This window comes from Neovison vison, chromosome 2, assembly GCF_020171115.1.
Source record: "Neovison vison isolate M4711 chromosome 2, ASM_NN_V1, whole genome shotgun sequence".
Taxonomy (NCBI): Eukaryota; Metazoa; Chordata; class Mammalia; order Carnivora; family Mustelidae; genus Neogale; species Neogale vison.
The window spans coordinates 13,317,760-13,337,935 of NC_058092.1; the positions used below are offsets into that span (position 1 = coordinate 13,317,760).

A 20,176-nucleotide genomic window follows, 5' to 3' on the forward strand; every position below is an offset into this window, starting at 1 on the left:
CTATTTCATGGATGATTCAAGTCAAACTTCCCCCAAGGAAGGGCTATGACCCCTGACCCCTGTAACCCGCATTTAGCACGTTCAAAAGCCCCTCCTAGCCCCAGAGAGCTGACCTGATCTGGGACCAAGGCAACCGGGCAGGCAGAGCTATAAACTCTCTGGGCTCCTCAGGCTCAGGAATCCTGAGCGAAAAACCAGAAGGGGGCCAGAGGTGGGGCCTGTGAGCACATGGCCCGGGAGGGGGTGAGTGCGGACAGGAGGGCCATCGGGAGGTGGAAGGGGTTGGGGGGAGAAGTGGACGCCAACCCCTCGCCTAGGAATGGCTTTCCTCTCTCTGACCCTAGTTCCCACCTGTGAAATGGAACCAGAACCACTGTCTCCAGAAGGGTTTTGGTGAGGATTTGGTGAGATAACACAGGTGACAGCCACGGCCGTGAGCCTGGGGCATCACAGGGGCTCAGCAGTGCTAGAGGGGGAAAGTGACAGGAACAGTGTCATCAGTTGAGGGCACAGACTAGGGGTCCAGTGAGGATTTCGGGAGTTGACCCTGTTGTCAGAGGATCAGTCTGTCCTATTTGGGCACTGAGTAAATGCCAGGCGTGGGGCAGAGGCGGACAGCAGCATGGGAACATCCTTGTCCTCAGAGCCCCCCTTGTCTCCCTGGGGGAGACAGGAAAACATACAGTCCCTCCCATACTCAGTGCGAGAGGTGCTTGAGGTGGGACCCAGTCACGGTAGGAGATTTGGGCTTTAGGGTTCATGAGATGGAAATGCACTTTTCTTTCTTTCTTCAAACTCATATTTCCTGTGCATCTTTCCAGAAACTTTCTGATCCCTGCCTCCCACCGGCCGCCCTGGCCCATCTCAGACCGGCCTTGGTGTGTCTGCGTCTCCTGTGTTAGCCTATAGATCCCTCGCGCTGCCCCCATCTCCCTGATGGGGAAGCAGAGGCCGAAGAAGAGAAAGGGTCTGTCCCCGCTTTTCTTCCAGATCTTCTAGAAGCCCACGTGGGCCTGGGTTCCATGTCCGCTTAGCTCTTTTCTGCTCTGTCATCTCAGACAAGAAACAACCACTGTAAGCCTCAGTCTTCTCATCAGGAAAACAGGGTGAATGACCCAATGCACAGTATGGGAAAGATCGGAGCGCTGGGTGCCGCGCCCACACCCAGTAGGTCTTCAGAGCGTGGGTGCTGGTGCCGGAGGCGGGCCCAGAGCCCAGGCTGGCTTCTGGCTGCAACACAGCAACCCGGGCTCGGCTCCCGTGGCCGGGCCCAGCCTTTGAAGCTTTGTGCATCTCCTTATTACCGCAATTAATTACCCAGGACAATGGCGCTCAGCCCTGCCCTCTGCCCGCGCCTTGGAGTGGTAGGGGGTGGGCGGAGGGCACCACCGGGAGGAGGGAGGTTAAGCGGCTGCCTGTTTGTTTATGGGCCCAGGAAGCTTTATTGGTTTTACACTCCAGCCTGTTTTGAAATCAAAGAACGTTTCCAAGGAGGGGGTGGAAGCCAGCCTCCGGAGCCCAGGAACAGCCTTATTTATTTTTTGGTCCCTGGTTGAGCCCTGCCTGGTCCTCTGAGGTCTGCTCCGGGGCTGGACCGAGGGGCTTGGCGCTTTGCCAGGGACAGGGCGGACACTCGGGGGCCAGGGGAGCAGCCTCTCTTCCGTGAGCTTCTGGCAGGCTGGGGAGGACCCCGAATTGGGGCGGGGGGCGGGGCGGGGAGAGCTCCGGCTTCCCAAAGCCCACAGCGAGCACTTCTGAAGCATGTGACCGGGGCCCTGGCCAAGTCACGCCTGGCCTCCTCTCTGAGCTTCGGTGATCTTGTCTTCCAGGGGGGCCTGAGGTCTGTGACCCCTGCCCACATCCTGGAAGGACACGCTGAGGGATGCTCAGTGGTGTGACATAACCTTTGTGAAGAAGGCCTGGCGTTGCCCCTTTGTTCCTCCTTTAGCTGGCTCGTCCCTTCATTCATTCCTGCCGTCATTATGCGCTTGTCCCGTGGGACAGGCTGCAGCTTCCGGTCAGGCTTCTGCTTGGAATGAGGGAGAAAAGGAAGCTGGTGTCCAACGTTTGACGACATTTTATTGGTTCTTTATTATACGAGAATGACACGCTTGTGATGGGGAAAAGAAAGTCACAGGCTAGAAGGGTGTAGAAGGAAAAGGTTTGTCCTTCCCCCGACCCCCGGACCCCTGAGCCCCAGTTAAATATTGCAAATAATTTGGGAATCTGATCGTCTAGATATCTCTCCTCCGGGAAAGGTGCGCACGTACACGTATGTTTATTTTGGCAAAATGGGCTCTGCAACGCGCCCCGTTCTGGACTTCTGTAGTGAACGGCACGTTGGGGTTGTCGTTTTCTGGAGGCTGGTACAAGGGGGTTTCCTCTTCTGGATGTCTCGCCGACAGTGAATTCTATCAGTGGCTTTAGTTGCTGTCAGTCTGACAGGTGAGGACAGAGGTGCCTGCCCCCATGCCTGTAATGTTCACCTGTCCATTCTAGAAGCCATTGCTGTCCCCATTTTACAGAAGGTAAGACTGAGGCTCAGAGGCCAGGAATGATCACCTCGGGCCTCCTGCTGGAAAGTAGCTGAGATGGAATTTGAATATGAGTTTTCTGATTCTAAGTCCTCTGGAATATTCTGGGGTGTTTGGAGGGGTTGGCCCCACCCTAAAATGTAACCGCCACGTTCAACGGACAGACTCCAGTTAAGAACAGAAGCCTCTCTCTGAGGCGAAAAATGAGCAGCCCTGATGTTCTCCTGACCGGCCAGGAGCCATTAGGTGGCTTTAACATGAACTAGAAGTAAAGGTCAGCTGCTCCCAGCCCGTCCAGGATGGGTCCCTACTACCCTCCCTCCCCACCAGAGAGAGAGGGAGGTTTAGTAAGCACACACCTCCCCCATTGACATTAAGAACATGGGGTGTCTGGGTTCTAGTTTTCTTTCCTGATCTGGGATCTTGAAACTCACAGCTCCCCCAGATCACTGTACAAAGATGAGGCTTTGGAGCAAAAAAAAAAAAAAAGGTCTCCTCCATCAGCGCCTCCTCCCCTGTCAGCCCTGGAAGCATCCGGTCTGACCCTCTCACTTTCACAGATGGAGGGGCAGAGGCCCCAGAAAGGTTAAGTGACTTGCCCAGGGTCACACAGCTGATGAGCGGCAGGTCCTGCACAGATCCCAGCCGGCTGGAAAGGTGATCTTATCCCTCTAACGCAGCAGTGACCTCTCCACACGGCCTGGAGCCACATCTGGGTTTTTTTCCCCTCCCCACTGTTGAGAGTCTTCTGAACCCGGAGGACGCCAGGAGGCCTAACGGATGGGGAGCTGGCGACCTGGGAAAAGAAAGACAAAGCTTCCCAGGCAGCCGGTGCTCGGCAGTTTCCGGAGCTCTCCCAGGACTGCGACCCTCCCAATCCTCTGTGAAGTGGCCCATCACCCTTGCTGTACACACGGGGAAGCTGAGGCCCATAGCGTGACAGATACCAGTAGCTCCGAGTCACACAGTGAGCGATGGAGTGTCAAACCCAGAGGAGGGGAAGGTTTCGGACCATCTAGATCGGTGCCCCCACTTTACAGATGAGGACGATGAGGCTCAGAGGAGGGGGAGCCAGGAAATCCCTACTCTGGGACGTCTTCCCCAGACATAGGCTGACCCCCTGGACACATGGCAGGTGAACCCCAGATCCTGAGAGGAAACAGCAGAATGCAGTCCCTTTCCCCGGAAACATTTCATGAGGTGCAGTGAGAGATACCACCTCCCGCTCCTAGTGATTCTAACAGTGGCGGTGTCAGGTGGTAGCGAGGCTCCCAGGTCCCGGAGTCAGCTAGACCCGAATGCCCATCCTGACTCTGCTGTGTGTCCTTGGGAAAACTACCGCATCCCTCTGGGCCTCAGCTTCCCCAGGGGCAACACGGGGCTTCATATAGATTGGCCGTGTCCCTTAGATGGTATGACCCACGCACACAGGTTAGCAGACTGCCTGCTTACTGTAAGTGCTCCGTAAATGTGGGTGGCTTACTGTTTTTGCAGTCAGGGCAGACGGAGAGGGGTTGACGGTGACCCGGCTCTCCATGGCAGTGGCCTTGACGACACTCTAGAGCGTTCATGGTCCCTGGCCAACACAGAGGGCTGAGGTAGGAGACTGAGCTGATGAAACTCATCCCATTTCAAAATATTTAGTGTGGAGGGGAAAATGCCCAGCTCTGCACTCACCCCAAACCTCAAGCCTCTCCCACCCCCTCCATGCATAGTGGCCCAGTTGTGGTCTAGGGGACACCCTAAGGGCTCTGACCTGTGGACTGGGTCTTGGGGTGCCAGGCTTTCAGCCTCAAGCCCCAGGAGGGCTCGTGGCACAGGTGAACGCACCTGCATGTGCCACATTCTCTCTAATAGCTGCGCAGTAAGAGCTTGGGGAGCCCCGTGGGGCCTGCCTCCCACATCTCCACCCCCCATGCCAGGCAGTGAGTGACTGTGGGACAAGCTTCCGGGTGGGGGAAGGGGTCAGTGGGCCCAGAGGTGACTGTGGAAGGCATCTGGCCAATCATGGAGCCTAGGCACCTCCCCACTCATTCCTTGGCAATGTCTTCGGGGGTTCAGCCCTTCACCCAGGTGCTACATGGCAGCGTTCCACCTGAAGACAGGCTTTGAAAGTCAATTATTTGAAACCAGGGAAGCCAAGGCCTCAAGGGCCTCTCAGAGCAAACAAGCTTTTGGCACGTTTGGAGGAAAGGAAACAGGATTGAATTTCCCCTCCAACTCACCTGGGGAAACATTCAGACTGGTTGGTGGGGGTGGGGGACAGGCATCTGGGAGCTTGACTCCAGTGGTAAGCGGAACGGGGCAGGGGTCCTTTGGGGTCATCAGGAAAGGCCCCCGAGACATTCTATAGCTTCCCCCAAAGCAGCTGGTGGTAGGGCGTAGACTTACTGAGAGCGAGCAATTCTTCCTTTGGTCCTACTCCACTCCCTCCTGCTGCAGATCCAAGACGGTGTGACCCCCGTGGCTTGTTCCTGGCTCAGCAGCTGAGCTGAGGAACCAGGTTCAAGTCCTGACCCTATCATAGCTGCGCGCGCGTGTACCACTGGCCAGCCCGCGTTACTGCTCTATGTCTGCTTGCCGTCTGTAAAACGGGGGAGAATAATAACACTGTAAGGCTCTTGGTCAAGCGTGAAGTCTTGCCAAGAGGGAAGGGGCAGGGAGACGTTAGTTCTGCGGCTGGGCTTCCCCTCCATCCTTCAGAGAGCCTCAGGGCAAAGAAGGATGCTTCGGTCTTACAGCCCTGACTTTGCAACAGCCCGGTAAAGGGAGACCGTTTCCCAAGAAGCCAGATCATCACACGACAAGGGAGCACAAGGCAGCCCAACTCTAGCAGGTGTACTCTGGAGGCTATAGTTGGAAGGGTTTGAGTTTAGATGTGAAGAAATGCACACTTACAGTCTTTACAAGTCACGAGGTCCTGGGGTGAGGAGGGAGATGAGAGGGGCCGGTGTGGGGGGGAGGTATTTGCTCTGGGAATGTGGTAGAGGCAGTGGACCACCCCCACCCCACCTCCCGCCCAGTCCCAGGAGCTGCTGCCCTACTTGTCACCTCTGTCTGGGACCCCTTCCCCTGAGCTGGCCCAAGAAGCACCAAGGTTTAGGGAGGGTCTAGTCTTTTCTCTACCCCCAGCCAAGGCCAATAGGTCTCATGCCCCCTCCCCAACTCCCAGTTCTCGCCTCCCTCCGAAATCTCCATCATCTTTCCTTCCACAGTCTCTCTGAGCCTTGCTGCCTCAGGAGCTCAATAGGAGACGGGCAAAACCCAGGGGTCCAGAGGGGAGGCTCTCCGCATCCCAGTGCCCAAGCTGCACCGCCGACCATGATTCTGGGATTCCAGTGAGCAGCCCAGGTTGAGGGACCCCTCACCCAGAGTCAGAGCTGTGGGTGTTGAAACCACACGATGCCTGAGCCTCCCCCTCCGGGCTTCCACGTCCTCACCTGCAAACACCCAGGGCCACCAGTGCCCGCTCACAGACAGAAGGGCCACAGTGTGTGAGACAGCACCTGGTACCTAGTAGGTGCTCATTAAATGCTTGTTAAGGTAATAATGGTTTCCATTCACAGAGCCCTGCTCCGAGCCAGGGATTTTCGCATACATTTACATAAGCTTTTCTCTGGACCTGGATTCCTGGCTTGGCATGTCTTTCCCCAGAAGGAGGGTTGTCTTTGTCCTGGTTTTGGGCAGGCTGGTGTGTCTGGAGGCCCTGCAGGAGGACCCTGGCTGGTTCCTGTCTGGACGCATCCTAGGTAACCTTCGGCAAACAGTGACTCAGCCCCAGCGCAGTCCCTTCCCAGGCCAGGTCCTCAAGTTTCTTCCTGCAACATGTTAGAGCCCACGAAGAGATGGCAAGTGATTGTGTCGGTTTTCTTTGGGGCCCTCGGGAGGGAACAGGGGCCAAAGGACAGGAGTCTCTCTCTTGCCTCCCCTTCCTCAGACGATTGCTTTGCCTGAGCACCCCCCTGCCTCCTAGATGCTAGGGCTCAGAGAGGCTAAGTGACCAGCTCGAGGTCACCCAGGATTCAGACCCGCAGTGCCTGGTCTCCAGAGTCCCCTCATGCTGGCAGCCTGCCGTTTCTGCCACAGGAACCAAGGAATGATGTTTCTGGATCCTAAGCCTGGCTGGACACCACTCGCTTCCTAGCACTTGGCTTTACTCGGCCTTCTCCTTGGTCCTCCTCCCAGGTCTGCAGCAGCCGCTGGCACTGCTTCCAGCCTGACAGCGGAGGCCAGGAACCCAGAGCATCTTTAGAGCTCCTGAGCCTGTCGTGACTCGGTGGCCCCAGGACAGAGCTAACATGGAGTTATTGGTAGCACGGTCATACGTCCCTGGCTGGGGAGGCCTGCCGTTGGTCACACCCCGAGAGAGTCTGTGGATCTCTGGGACCAGAGAGGGGGCCTGACCCCTGACAGCAGTATGAGCTCTTGCACTGACCTGCTGTGTGTCCTCTGGCAAGTCACATGCTCTCTCTGGACTCACTGTTCTCATCTGTAAGACGATGAGATGGAACTGAATGAGCTCTTAAGTCGCTTCTAGTTTGAACTTCTAGACTCCCCTGATACAGAAAGGAGGTCTCAAACGTTAGAGACCCAGTCCACGTGGAGAAGCCATCCTAAACAGGGAGGCCGGTGCCTGCACCAGACCTGAGACTGACCCCAGCCTCTGCCTCTCTGAGCCTTGGTTTCCTTATCTGTAAATGACTAACAGTGTGACATTGTTGGAACAGTTAGAGCCACTAATCCACACGAAGCCCGTCATGGTGCGTGGCACAGAGGGGTGCTTCCGAGGAGCTGGGGTGGCCCCTGGTGACGGTTTCTCTGCATTCCAGGGCCCTTGTCTATGGAGTGGGGTTGCGAATGCCAGGATTCAATGAGATCATAAGTGCCGGGGCCTTGGTGCCTGGCGAATGGTCCCAGTTACTGTAAGATCAGCTGTTTGCACGGGTGTGGCTGGATCTTTCTCCCCCTTCCAGTTCTCACAATGGGAGCAGGGGTAGTAGAAGCTCGGAAGCGGGCGGAGAGTGACGGGGGAGTGGGTGGCTTTCGGTTGCCCAGCTCAGGGTCCCATTCCGTCCCACACGTCCTGAGTGCCGGGCCCTGGGACCTGCTGCCTTCCTCCCTGGCTCCAGCCCATGGCGGTGGCCGTTCACGCCGCCCCAGCTGCCCAGCCCTGGCCCAGGCCTCGTTCTCCAGCAAGCACCCTCCTCTACCCTCTCGCTTCCCCCTTGGGAGGGGGCGGGCTCTCAAACCCTAATTCATGAAACCTGCTCACTTATAGCCCAGATCCGCAGTCCCTCGGGAGTGTCCGTCTCTCTGTCCATCTGTCCGTCTGTCACACGTGACTCACTGGTCTGGCCCCAGGGCCTAGGGAGTGGGTGCCGGCCGGCCACCTAGGGGCTGCAGGCTATGCAGACCACAACCCACACCTGCGTGCCGCCATCCACCTGGCTCCTCGTCCCATGAGGCACCACTTAGGGGCATGTACCCTTAAATGTGGAGGGCGAAGGCAGGGCGGGAGATGCCTTCAGAAATGGAAATGGGACCCATTTGTTTATAATTTACTCTCTGACACTTAACGGGAACCCGATGGGACCAATAAAGGCCCCTCACTCACCCAGCTCCTACCTCAAAAGTGCTGGAGCCCGTCCAGTTCTCTGGAGGCAAACGCATCCGGCAGCAGAGGGGACTGCCTCAGCCCCCCCACCGCATGCCTCCCTCCCACCCTCCGGCCCCTCTCTAAACTTTTGAAAGACGCCTCCCTGTTCCCAAGATCATTGGGGCTGCCAGCCTTTCCAGGCTGTGGGGCAGGAAGGCGGGGTGGGGTGGGGGGCCTTGCTTGCAAGGTAGAGAGGGGCCAAGGACTAGAATAGTCTGGGCACAAGATAGGCAAAGCGAGGGGGCTGGTGATGGAGGAGAAATCCAGTTTTCAATTTTCCTTAAGAGAAAAATGAGTGCATGAGAGACAGAATAATTTTCCAGTGTGCAGGCTGTAAGTGAAACCTCCTTGAGACATTGCGAGTTATTAAGAGAAGGAAAGAAAAGTAATTGTGAAATCAGTTTGCCTTTAGCGGGACTGTACAATGAACTCTTATTTCCAGGGGAATCTAATTAGCGGGCAGGCAGCCGAGCCCGAGAGCAATGGGAGCCGAAGGTTGGGCCGGGGGGGCCCCCCGTGGCTGCGTGCGAGGGGGCTGGGAGGGGAAACACGGGGCTTGGGGGAGGGGAAACACGGGGCTTGGGGGACGCTCCGCTGGCTTGAATTCGAATCCTGCGTCTTGGGTCTGCTTTATGTCTTTGGATAGGCTTGGCGCCCACTGGGCACTCCATCTTGGCTTATTTCCGTCCTTCAGCAGCCACGTAGGTCACCAGTGTCCACACCTCCAACACAAACCCCTCCCTCATCCCCAGGCACTCTCGAGAATTCCCCTGACTCAGAATCTCCCCTCTCTCACCACTGACCCTCTGAATCTGGTCCCTGGGCCCCCTCGCCTGGCATCTCACGTCGGTGAGGCCACCAAACCGTCCCCCTCCCCCGACCCTTGCAAGATATGTAGGACTCTTTTACTAAAAGATCATATTTTGTCGTCGTTGTTCAGAAATATGCAACAGAAAGTGAAATCGTCCCTGACCATAGGCACATGCATGCACACGCGTGCACACAGTAGGACCATGGCTAACAGTAGGTGTGTATGTCCTCCTGCACTGATTCCCCAAAGCCCAGGCCCCAGTACCTTCCCATGAGAGCCATCTGTATCTCAAATGCTCCATCCCCTTCCTCCACATGCAACCCCAGGCCAGAAGAAGCTGGCCTTTCCAGCTGCCCCAATCAGGGCTCTTTGGAACGGGCGCAGTATGGACTTGGGAAGAAGGGGAGGGCACAAGGGTGGGTCAGAAAAGACGAGCTGGCATGGGAATGTTCTCCACCTTCCAAGGCCTTTTCTCCACCCTCACTTAGAGAAATGAAAGCTGGAGTAGCAGGGGTCTGCACGTGGGCTCAGAGTCCCGATGGACTGGAGTCCTGGCTCTCACGTGGTCATGTGCAGCTGTGTGACCTTGGGTAAAGCGTTGCCCTTCTCTGAATCTTCTCCTTGGAACCGCTCGGACATCAGGGCCCTCCAGGTCTGAGTATCGGGGGCTGAAGCCAGTTACCAGGGGCACCAGCCAGGCCAGAGTACCTGGTTCCAAGTAAGGGCATCCCTCCCTGTGTTCTCTCTGTGAGGAGGGCCGCTTGCCCTTCAGAACTGGGAAACCCCATCCCTCAGCCCCTAGAACCTGACTTTGCCCTCTGAGAACAGCTCCATTTTCAGATTCTACCCCTCCCTGCTGGTTTAATGTAGTGAACCTATGGCTGACCACATTTTTGAAAAATAGCATTATGTATTCTATCAAGAATCAGCAAACGGGGCCCAGAGTAGTAATTGCCCCACGGTGCGAGTAACAGATTTTATTTTTATTGATCAAAAAAAATTTTTTTATCAGAAGCACATCAAACTAGAAAAGGCGTAAGCAGCAGGATCAAATTGGATTTTAACTCCCTTAAAAACTGGCTCCCTCCAGCAACAACCCACTTCCAAAGCCGAAGGCTCTTTGCCAGGAGATGCTTACGGTCCGGGGTGGCTGGGCGATCACCCCATGGCAGTGGAGGTGACTCCGAAGACTTCATTAAGACCCCACATTTGCCTTGGGGTCACCTCTAAGTGGACCACACATCTGGGTGCAGAAGGGGGAAATCAGTGGAGTCCATGTTTTTGGTTTCTAGAGCATCAGTCCTCTGGATCTCTTGGAGCCGTTCAGGTGGCTGGCTGGGGTTCTCAGCTTGGGGCCAGGCGTCTGCTGTTGCATGAACATCTCTAATGAGATGGTTTTGCTGGACGATCCTAACCTGCTCACCAGGAGTCACGCTGGCTCGAGAAACAAACTGTCAAAGGCGTCTGTGGGAATGTTCCAAGTTATTGCATGGCTCTGGGCACGTGGGAAGAGGCCACACAATCATGCATTCACTTGCCCATTCATTCATTTAGCCCTGGACAAAGGTGTGTTGAGCTCTTCCCATGGGTCCAGCCCTCTTTGGGGCATTGGAAATTCAGCAATGAACAAAACAGATTAAAAAAAAAAAAATCCTCTTGGAGCAGGAACATTGCCTCTTCGAATAATTCAAACTAGGAGACAGGAACGTGGGTCAGGGAGGAAGCAGGTGTCAGGTCTGGTTCCTGACATCAGCCTTCTCTTTCCCGGGACGGTGTGGGGAAGGGGAAGAGGACCCAGGTAGGGAGCCAAGGCAGAGAGAAAGGGTGGAATGGGTCCTGGTTGGGACTCCAGGCATCCTGGGCTGTGGTCTGTCAAGAATCTGATGACCCAGGGACACCTGGGGGGCTCAGTCGGTTAAGCGTCTGCCTTCGGTTCAGCTCATGATCTCAGGGTCCTGGGATTGAGCCCTACCACAGTGGACTTGCTCCCTGCTCAGCGGGGAGTCCGCTTCTCCCTTCCCCCACCCCCATTTGCGTTCTCTCTCTCTCCTCTCAAATAAATCAGTAATCTTTAAAAAATATATATATCCAATGCCCCAGACACCACGGCAAGTGGCAGAAGCAGGGACCACAGAGAAGAAAGTTCACCTGCCAAGCTTGGCTCCTTGGCTGGGCCCACCCTGGGCTGAGTCTTCTCCCCGCCAATCCCAGTGTGAAGAACACATCAGGTTTGGGGTCCGCTGGGGGGCAGCGGGTGCCGGCTTGGCACTCTCTGTTCTGATAAGAGGGAAGAAGAGTCGTATGCTTCCCCTTCCCCCAGAGCAGTGTGGTTTTTGTGTTGGCTGTTGCTCTGTTGCTTTTCTCGGTTTCTGTAGAACAGTGGCTCCAAACTGGGGTCCCCGCCAGCAGGATCAGCACCACCTGCAGACCTGTTGGAAATGCTCTTTCTTGGCTCCATCCACCCGGGATGGATTGGGGCGGGGGCCGGCACTCTGTGTTTCCGCAATCCCCCCCAGGGGACTCTGATGGCCTAATGCTGGTCTGCAAGGTATGGGGCGGGGGAGGAGGGATTGCTCGATTTACCTGGAATGTATTTGGTGACTTTGGGATCCACCCGAGTTGAGGGTTGATGGAGGCTTTACAACTTAGCTTCTGAAAAAGTCTCCATGCCTTTCCGAGGGTTCCCGGAGGGGCACTGAGATGATGGACAGAAAGGTCGTGAGAGGACATGGTGCCTGCTGAGCTCCTGGTACACAGGACGCCCTCAGTAAACCAGAACCCCCGTCTTCCTTCTGTTCCTTGACAGTGGTGAACCAGTAAGAGAAGAGCCTAGTGTTTCATGGGGCCAGGGCTGGTCACCTTTGAAAAATCAACTGCATCAACTGTGAGAGCAAGAGAATCACAGCATCTGGGAATCAGTCCCCAAATGGGGATGATTTAGTCCCACCCACCCCCCTTTTTTTTACAGGTGAAGAAACAGAGGCAGGGGACACAGCATGTCCCAGCCTCCCCGATCCCCCCCGCCCAGCAGCCCTCTTCTGGCCAGTCAGCCCACCTCCTCCCCGCGTCTGTCTAGTCCCGAGTTATCTTGCACAGAGACACACAGTGAGGAGTCCGAAATGAGCCCCAAGGTGATTCCCACGAAAATCTCGAAGCCAGACATTGTGTCTGTTTCATTCTGTGCTGCACCTGCCATGGCTGGCTCGAAGCCGGCACGTGCTGGGCACCTACGCGAGGCGCGGGTGGGTTCCCATCTGAGGACAGGAGCCTGGGGCAGAGAGAGAGGGTGGCAGGCCCCAGGGGCCCCCTGCTCTTGGTGGGCACAGGGGATGGCCCTCCCACCGGCCCTCCAGAACCCTGGGCCCTGGGACCTGACTCTGAGCCGGTGTCTGCTTTCAGGACCAAGTTTTCCAGGGTTGGGGCATCTGCCTGACATAATACGTAACAGTAATTAAGAAATAAGCCGCCTTGCTTAGCTTCACAGCGATCATTTGGCTAAGTAACTACCATGGTCCAGTGCCTCAAAAATCACCATTAGAGTACGCTCCTTATGGCCATAAAATTTCTCGTTTTCTGCCTTTCATCGGCCTCCCCCTGCAATCTTCGCCTTGCTTTATTTATACATTCGTCCGCAAACAATGGCAATAAACTCTTTCCCAGAGTGTTGCAAATCAGAAATTTGTCCACATTTTTCCACCACCTTCCACTGTGGACCTGCTCTGCCTGGGAACAGCCCGGTCAGGCCAGCTGGAGAGGCCAGGCTGCGGCAGATTGATGGGAGCGGGACAGGGTGGGGTTGCCCGGGAGAGCAGGCGGGGAGGGGAGGGGAGGCCGAGAATGCACCATGAAAGGCCTCTGGCTGCCCAGCGACCAGCCCAGCCTGAGACACAAGGGGCCCAGGACTGGCCTGGGGAGGGGCAGTGAGGGGAGGAGAGGGAGGGAGAGGGAAGGGGGAGAGAGAAGCCTTCTTCCCTACCCCCTTCCCCTAAGAGAAGAAGAAGGGACTGAGGACGACTAAGAAGCCGAATAGGAGGGTCTTGACGTCTGTCCTTCCCTGTCCCCACAAGAACAGAAAAGTCTCTGCTGTCCCCTGTCCCACAGTGCACCGACTTAGAATCCCAGTCCCTTCTGGAGCTGCTCCCTCCTCCCATCGATCCGTCATTATTTATCTACCAATAGGCATTTATTGAAAGCCCTATTGTGTGCCAGGAGCGGTATTGAACTCTGGAAGTGTGAAGTAGTGAATAAATCAGTTATAGCCTTGGCCCCCTTCTCAGGATTGTTCCTAGAGATCCAGGAGGACCTCTGGTTTTTAGGGATCGGGAAAATGATGCTCAAGAGAGGTTCAGACTTGCCAAAGGTCACACAGCAAGATGGAGGCAAAGCCAGGAACAAAATTCAGGGCGCTAACCCAGAGCTCCTAGTCTTACCCACCAGACTCCCTGGGGTCCCGCCTCTGGGCAAGGTGACGGTTGCCTCATCTGGCCAGGGTGCTGGGTGCCTGTATCCAGGGTGGAGGGTGCTTCTGCCGCAAATATTTGCATGTTACCCAGAAATCCTGGAGGTAGCAATAGGTGGAGTAGTACCTCTGGTTCTTGGCTTTGGTTTTGGTCTCCAGAGAGGAAGTCTGTTCTAGGAGGTTTTCTCCCTCTAAGGAGGGAGGCGGCCCTCTATTAATGCGTCTCACCCACCCCTAGCAGTGGAAGCCTGGCTTGCTTTTCCGTTCCTACCAACGGCTGTCGTTAAGAACTTTCTAGAGGGTCGCCTGGGTGGCTCAGTGGGTTAAAGCCTCTGCCTTCAGCTCAGGTCATGATCTCAGGGTCCTGGGATCGAGCCCTGCATCGAGCTCTCTGCTCGGTGAGGAGCCTGCCACCCACCCCCAGCCTGCCTCTCTGCCTACTTGTGATCTCTGTCAAATAAAATAAAATCTTTAAAAAAAAAAAAAAAAAGAACATCTAGAATGATAGGACCCACAGTGCTGTTACCCAGCACAGGGAAACACCCAGTTATAATAGAGAAATCAGAGTTTCCACCTTCAAGACACTCCCAGTCTGATCGGGAAAGCACAACCTCTGTCTAAGGCCGAGGGTCCTCCGTTCGATGGCAGGGAGACACCGTCCTCAAGTTCAGCTCGCAAGCCGGATGATCCGGTGCATTTGGTTAACAGAAGAGATGAGTTAGACGTTCATCGTCCATCTCCAGCAGGAGCCAATGCCAAGTGCTGGGAGGGTGGTGCGGGCGGCGGATGCCTCCCTCGGGGATTCCGGGAGAGCCTTGTGGTCTAGGTGAACTCCAGGTGCAGCTTTGCAGGAGGGGGATCTAGGAGGTAGAGTAGAGCATCAGCCCAGGCCCCAGTGCGGTACCAAGGCCTGGAAGGAACCTGCAGGGTAAGGGGCTCCTGGGCCCTTGCAAAGCCATTGGATGCCTGGCTCCAGTGGGCCTCCGGGGCCAGCTGCCTGGCTTTCATTTACCCTTTGAGCCTCCTTTCCCCACCTGTAGAATGCGGCCGATCATACCCGTCCCTCTTAGGGTTTCCCCAGGATACTGCGATTCGTGGCAGTAAAGTCACCTGGCGTGGCCAGAGCACGTCAGCTGCTGCTAGGTTTATTCTCCAGAGGCCTTCATGCCCAGTCCTGCCACGGAGGCTTTGTGCGACCTCAGAGCCCTGTCCTCAGGCTCCGAGGGTCCAGCGAGCCCCAGGTGGAAGCCCTTCCTCGGGGCTGAGTCTGGAGGCAGGGGGTTCGATGGACGAAAGGAGGCAGGGGCCAACAGGGGTGCTGAGCCCTTTTTTATCTCTGCCTCCTTCGATGACTTTGCAACTGGCTGAACCCCTCTGCCCCCCGGAGTTCTAGCAGTGAGGAGGGGCGAGGGGGTGGCGGGCAGAGCCAGTCGGGTCAGCAGGCTTGACTTCTCAGGCATATGGCCCTTTCACAGTGGCATTGTGGGGCGCCGACGGGTGGCCGGCTTGCCTTTTCCTCGCCCGCCATGCGGGGCAGCTTCATCTGGCCGCTGGGGCCCCAGCTGCTGTTTCCCCTTCGCTGCCCTTGAGGCCTTGAGCCAGGCTTCCGCCAGGACCTGCTTCCTGAGGGCCGGGCTCCTTCCTTGGCTTTGCGCGCCTGTGAGCGCCTGTGCCCGCCACGCCCTCTGCTCAGCGGGCACCTTCTGCGTCAGGGGTGGCCCTCCTGGGGGAGGGTGGGCAGGCGGGGTCCGTGGGCCTCCTGGGGTTTGTGCCAAGCACGCGGCTATAGGAGAACAAGGGAGGGATAACAAAGGGGTCGCCGTTCATTCAATCATTCATTCACATGTGCATTCATTCCTTTGTGTTGGGTGCTCCGAAAATGTGCCTGCCTGTGGGCGGAGTGCAGAGGGAGGTTAAATTCTCGGCCGACACCAGTAACACCAGCAGTCATGAGGGGCACCTGGCTGGCTCAGTCGGTAGAGCATGAGACTCTTGATCTCGAGGTTGTGAGTTCGAGCCCCACATCAGGAACAGAGATAACTTAAAAATAAAGTCTTTTTTAAAACCCAGCAATCGGGGCGCCTGGATGGCTCAGTGGGTTAAGCCTCTGCCTTTGGCTCTGGTCATGATTCCAGGGTCCTGGGATCGAGCCCAGCATGGGGGGAGGTGTCTCTGCTCAGCAGGGAGTCTGCTTCCCTCTCTCTCTTTCTCTGCCTGCATCTCTGCCTGTTTGTGATTTCTGTCTGTCAAATAAATAAAATCTTTAAAAATAAAAACAAAAATCATCGCCATCATCATCATCATCATCATCATTATAATAATAATAATAGTTCGTGTATATTGACCACTTACTGTATACCCAGTGCTGGTATAAACCCTTGTCTTATAGTAATTCATTTAATCTTTGTGCATGATGACTTATGATTACTTTCCTCGTTTTACAGATGAATCTGTGACCCAGAGGAGGGGAGTGACTCCCAAGTTAGTGTGGGGAGCAGGCCAGGAGTGCTGTGTGAGAGGCACCACTTGGTATTTCTTGAGGTCACTCCCACCCCCACCCCGTGTAGCCACATGGCTCCCCATGGGGTCAGTACACGGATTCTTATTCCCAGGAATGGGTGGGGAGATGGGGATCCCAGAGGGTGAGTGACATGTTCGGGGTCACACAGCATCTCAGGGTGTGAGCCTGGAGGACCAGCTGTCCCCTGCCAGGCTCTCTGAACCAGAGGGGACTCTGGGTCTGGAGGCACAGCTGCTTAATGGCTCAGTGTGGGGAGGGGGCTCTGGATCCCAGCACCATCCCATTTCAGAAATGAAGAAAGCGAGTTTCAAATGTTCAACAACGCTGCCCAGCATCTATAGCTTGTCAGGGGTGGATCTAGAATTCAAACCCAGGTCCATCTGACCCCACGTTTCTCTCCCCACTGCCTGCCAGCCTGGGCCGCAAAAATAGGACCGATTGACAGGCTTCCTTTAGGTGCTGGCATAGCAGGCCCTGCTGCCCGCCCAGCACCAAGCTTGGCTCTTCTTGTCCTTACATGAGGTCCATGAGTAAATGGCTGAAACAGCACAAAGAAGAAGTGAAGAAAAACTGGTGATGATTTGTAAGGTTGTCTTCAAGTCAGAGGAAAAGTGTTAAAGGAGATGGTGAGCTGAGCTCCTCCTATAGTGGGCTTGCTCGTGCCCCCAAGTCACCTGCCCTCTCCCCCCCCTAGTCCACAGCTGCTGTGCCCCTTTCCAGAACTCCACATTTGCAGCATATGATGCCAACAGGTTAAAGAGTCCGAGTTGGAAGGACTCTCTTGAGATCTTTGTTTTAACCTCTTGCTTTAGCAGGGAAACCTTATTTTAAATAGCTACTCCCAGACAATTCCAGCCCTCTACACGCTCTCTCTTCTTTCCCACATGTGGCTTGGGCTTGGTTCACAATTCCCTACAGAGACAGCTCTGGTTCCATTGCAAGACAGTGTGGCCCTGAATTCTGGCAGTGCAACGACACAGTACCACTTCAAACAGTACTGCTTCCTTCTTCCTAGAGATGCCCCTTCCTAGCAGGAATGTATAAAGAGTGCCCTCTAGTGCCTAAGAGCAGTACTAGGCTGTTAGCAGAGAAGCCTTGACCCAAGAACACCCCCCAGGGCTCCACATTTTGTAATGCAAATTCTGTACCTGCAGTTCCAACTTTTAAAAAGGCAGCCTGGTGGGGATGGATAGGGACTTCCCAGAGAAAGAAAAGGTTTGTCGGTTTAGGTTGTAATAAAGTGAGAGTTCCACCTTGCCTCTCCTTTCCTTGAGTTGGGAGAGTGAAGCTGGGCCATTGACTCCGTTGCTGGTGTCGAGTCGGACAGAAATCCCCACCTCATCAGAGCCTCTCTCAACCCCCAGGAGCCCTCCCAGAGGGCAGGACTGAAGTGAACCAAGTGTGGACAGTTTGAGCCCCAGAAATGACAGCACAGAGGTGGGCGCCTCTGAACCAGGTGGGGGGGGTGACCTAGGAAGGCCTCCTGGCAGAGTGATCCCAAGCTAATCGTAAAGGGTGAGGATCAACAGACGCTCACATCCCCTGAGCATTGCTGTCACTGTTTCATGTGCCTCAGTATCCACTCATTCATTCATTCATTCATTCATTTGTTCATTCATTCAACAGATATTTATCTGGTCATTCACTTTGTGTCAAACCTTGGAGACTTACCAGTGAACAACAAAGATGAAACCACCCATTTTCATGGAGTTCTAGTGATGGCCCAGACGATGGGGGGGAGAGGCAAAAAATAGAAGATTTAGCCCACGTGATTGTGATATGTGGTATGGAAAAAGGCAAAGCAAACAAGGTGGGCATGGGGGGGGTGGTCTCTAATATTATCCATGATTTACATCCAGGCCGACTGCTTCAGGAGCCTGCGTGCTGAGATGTCCGCTCACTTTGGCCCAGACAGTGGCGAACGGCAGGCCTAGGGGGGCACGCGGAGGGCGCTCCAGGCAGAGGGCACAGTCTGTGCAAAGGCCTGTGGTTGCCAGAGCAGGAGATGGTTGCTAGAGTCCAGGGAGAGAGGAGAGGGCATAATGAGCCAGGGTTGTGGGTACGGCTATAAGTGGGAGGTTTGGAGCCCACGGGAATTCTGAGTCCCGGACCCCCCACCCCTGCTTTGGTGCTGGGCTGGCTGCCTGGGAGGCACGAAGTGGGGAGGAAGGGGTGCTAGGGCTGAGTACCAGGTCTTCGATCTGGACACCAGGGTGGCGGTGCTGAGGTGGGCACCCAAGAGAAGTGCGGGCAGAGGTGGTGGACAGGAGGGCTGGCCTCCAGGGAGCTTCCATGCGGACTCCAAGCCCGGCCTCTCTGTCCCCCCCCCAAGCTGGGGATCCGGCTCCCAGCCCTTGTGTGGGGCCCGGCTCCCGCAGGCACTGGTTACAGCTGAGTGGTTGTGCGGAGGGGCCGGGAGGGGCTCCCGCCCTGGCCCCAGCTCCCCGGGCCCCCAGCTGAGCTCTAAATGACTTTTCCATTTTCCGAGAGACCTGCGCCCAGGCCTGTTTGGTATTCAGGGACGCCGGGCCCACACTCGCCAGCTCTCGGCTCTGCCCGAATTACTTGATTAAAACGCATATCAACTATTATGTGATTCGTTTCTCTGCCGCAGCTCGAGCCGGGCCTATGTTAAACTGTAATAAAGACTGGGTTCGGAGGCAGCAGGGAGGGGGAGCGCAGGAGCCCGGTGGGAGGCCGTCGCTGGGTGGGGGTGGGGGCGGCACTCAGAGAAGGACCCCAAACCTCAAGGCCACCGCTGTCTCCCTCAGATCTAGGAGGACTGGGATCCGCAGCTTCCTGCCCTCTGAGAAGCTGGTAGAGTTCCATCTCCTTTCGAGTGTCTTCCTCTGGCCAGAGGGAAAGCAGGAGAAGTTTGGGGATGGGGATGGAGAACAAGCCACCTGGGTTCCCCCTCCACCCACCCCCCTGGCTCAGAAATGGAACTTTCCACCACCTGGGAGTACTCCATGGCAAAGGGGACTTCCACTGGGCTGGGAGTCCTGAGTCCTGGGTTTTCTTCCCAACTCCACCACCCCAGGACTACAGTGATCATCTGTAAAATGGGGCTAATAGTACCTGCTCGGTCCTCTGGGGTTATTGGGAGAGACTGCGGCAGAACAGGGACAGACCTTGTAAACTGTAGGGTGCGGCGTATACACATTGGGTGATGACTGTTACTGTGTGTCCGAGTTCAAAAGACACTTTGTAATTGTTCTGCCAAGCCCTATTCATATAAGAAGGCTTTTACTGAGCACCTGCTGTATGCTAGGCACAGTGTCTGCTCCATTTGGGGATCTCCCAGTCCGATGGGACCGAGAGACCCAGAAACAGGCAGGTTCGGGGTCCCCTGATGAGCCTTGAGAGCCCGTGAAGGGGCCCAGAGACCAACGTGGACGCGCTCAGGAAGCCTTGCTGGGGGAGGTCCCCTATGAGCTGAGTTCTGCTGCATGAGCCAGAGGAAGCCCAGTGGAGGGGGTGAGGCGTTTCAAGCAGAGGGAGCTCACGATTAAAGGCAGGAGGTCTGGCTTGGTCCTTTAAGGATGCCGAGAGCTGGCCAGGGAAGCGGGTGGAGTGTGATGGGCTCATCTGCACGCATTGTGGGATCTCACTGGTATCGCAGAAGCTTCTAGAATCAGTGGCTTTGAGCAGGCTCGGGCGGAGGGACAGTGGCGGAGGTAGAAGCTGGAAGGGATGGTCCCTGGTGATTTTCTCTCCACTTCCAGCAGCCTAGCCTTGGGCTGGGCTCGGCCCTGAGCAGACCTCATTCTTGCCCACTTTTAAGCTTTGACAAACCCAACAGCTCCTGTCACCCTTCCTGTCCCTCATCCATATCATTCTCAGAGACTCTCCAAAGTTCGGCAGCTGTCTTGTGTTCTGTGCCTGTCCTGGTCCCAATTCTTATGGAAGCCATGTTTCCTCTATCAGACTGGGAAATTCCCAAAATGGGGGGGGTGCTGATACCTCCTCCATCGGACTGGGAACTTCCTAAGACAGAGGCTCTCCCATAAGGTTGGGAGGTGGGGCTGTTTTATCCTTGTGCTGTGTTAGACTCCCCACATCCCTGAGCAGAGACAGGATCCAGGAACCCAGAGAGCGGGTCCCTCGCCATATCCCTCTGTCTTGGGGGCTCTCCCCATACCTGCATGAGCTCTGTCCCTCTGGGAGCTTTCCATCTCACAGCTGTTTGGGGCGG

The 20,176-nt window shown here is 55.8% G+C and overlaps 1 protein-coding gene and 1 non-coding gene across 3 annotated transcripts in view; both read left to right on the forward strand.

The window, feature by feature from the left end:
* Positions 1–20,176, forward strand: part of PAX7 (paired box 7) — a 95,629-nt gene that overhangs the window by 28,121 nt on the left and 47,332 nt on the right. The window lies entirely within an intron of this gene.
* Positions 15,419–15,491, forward strand: TRNAK-CUU. The gene has a single exon. It is a non-coding gene; the product is annotated as a tRNA-Lys (tRNA).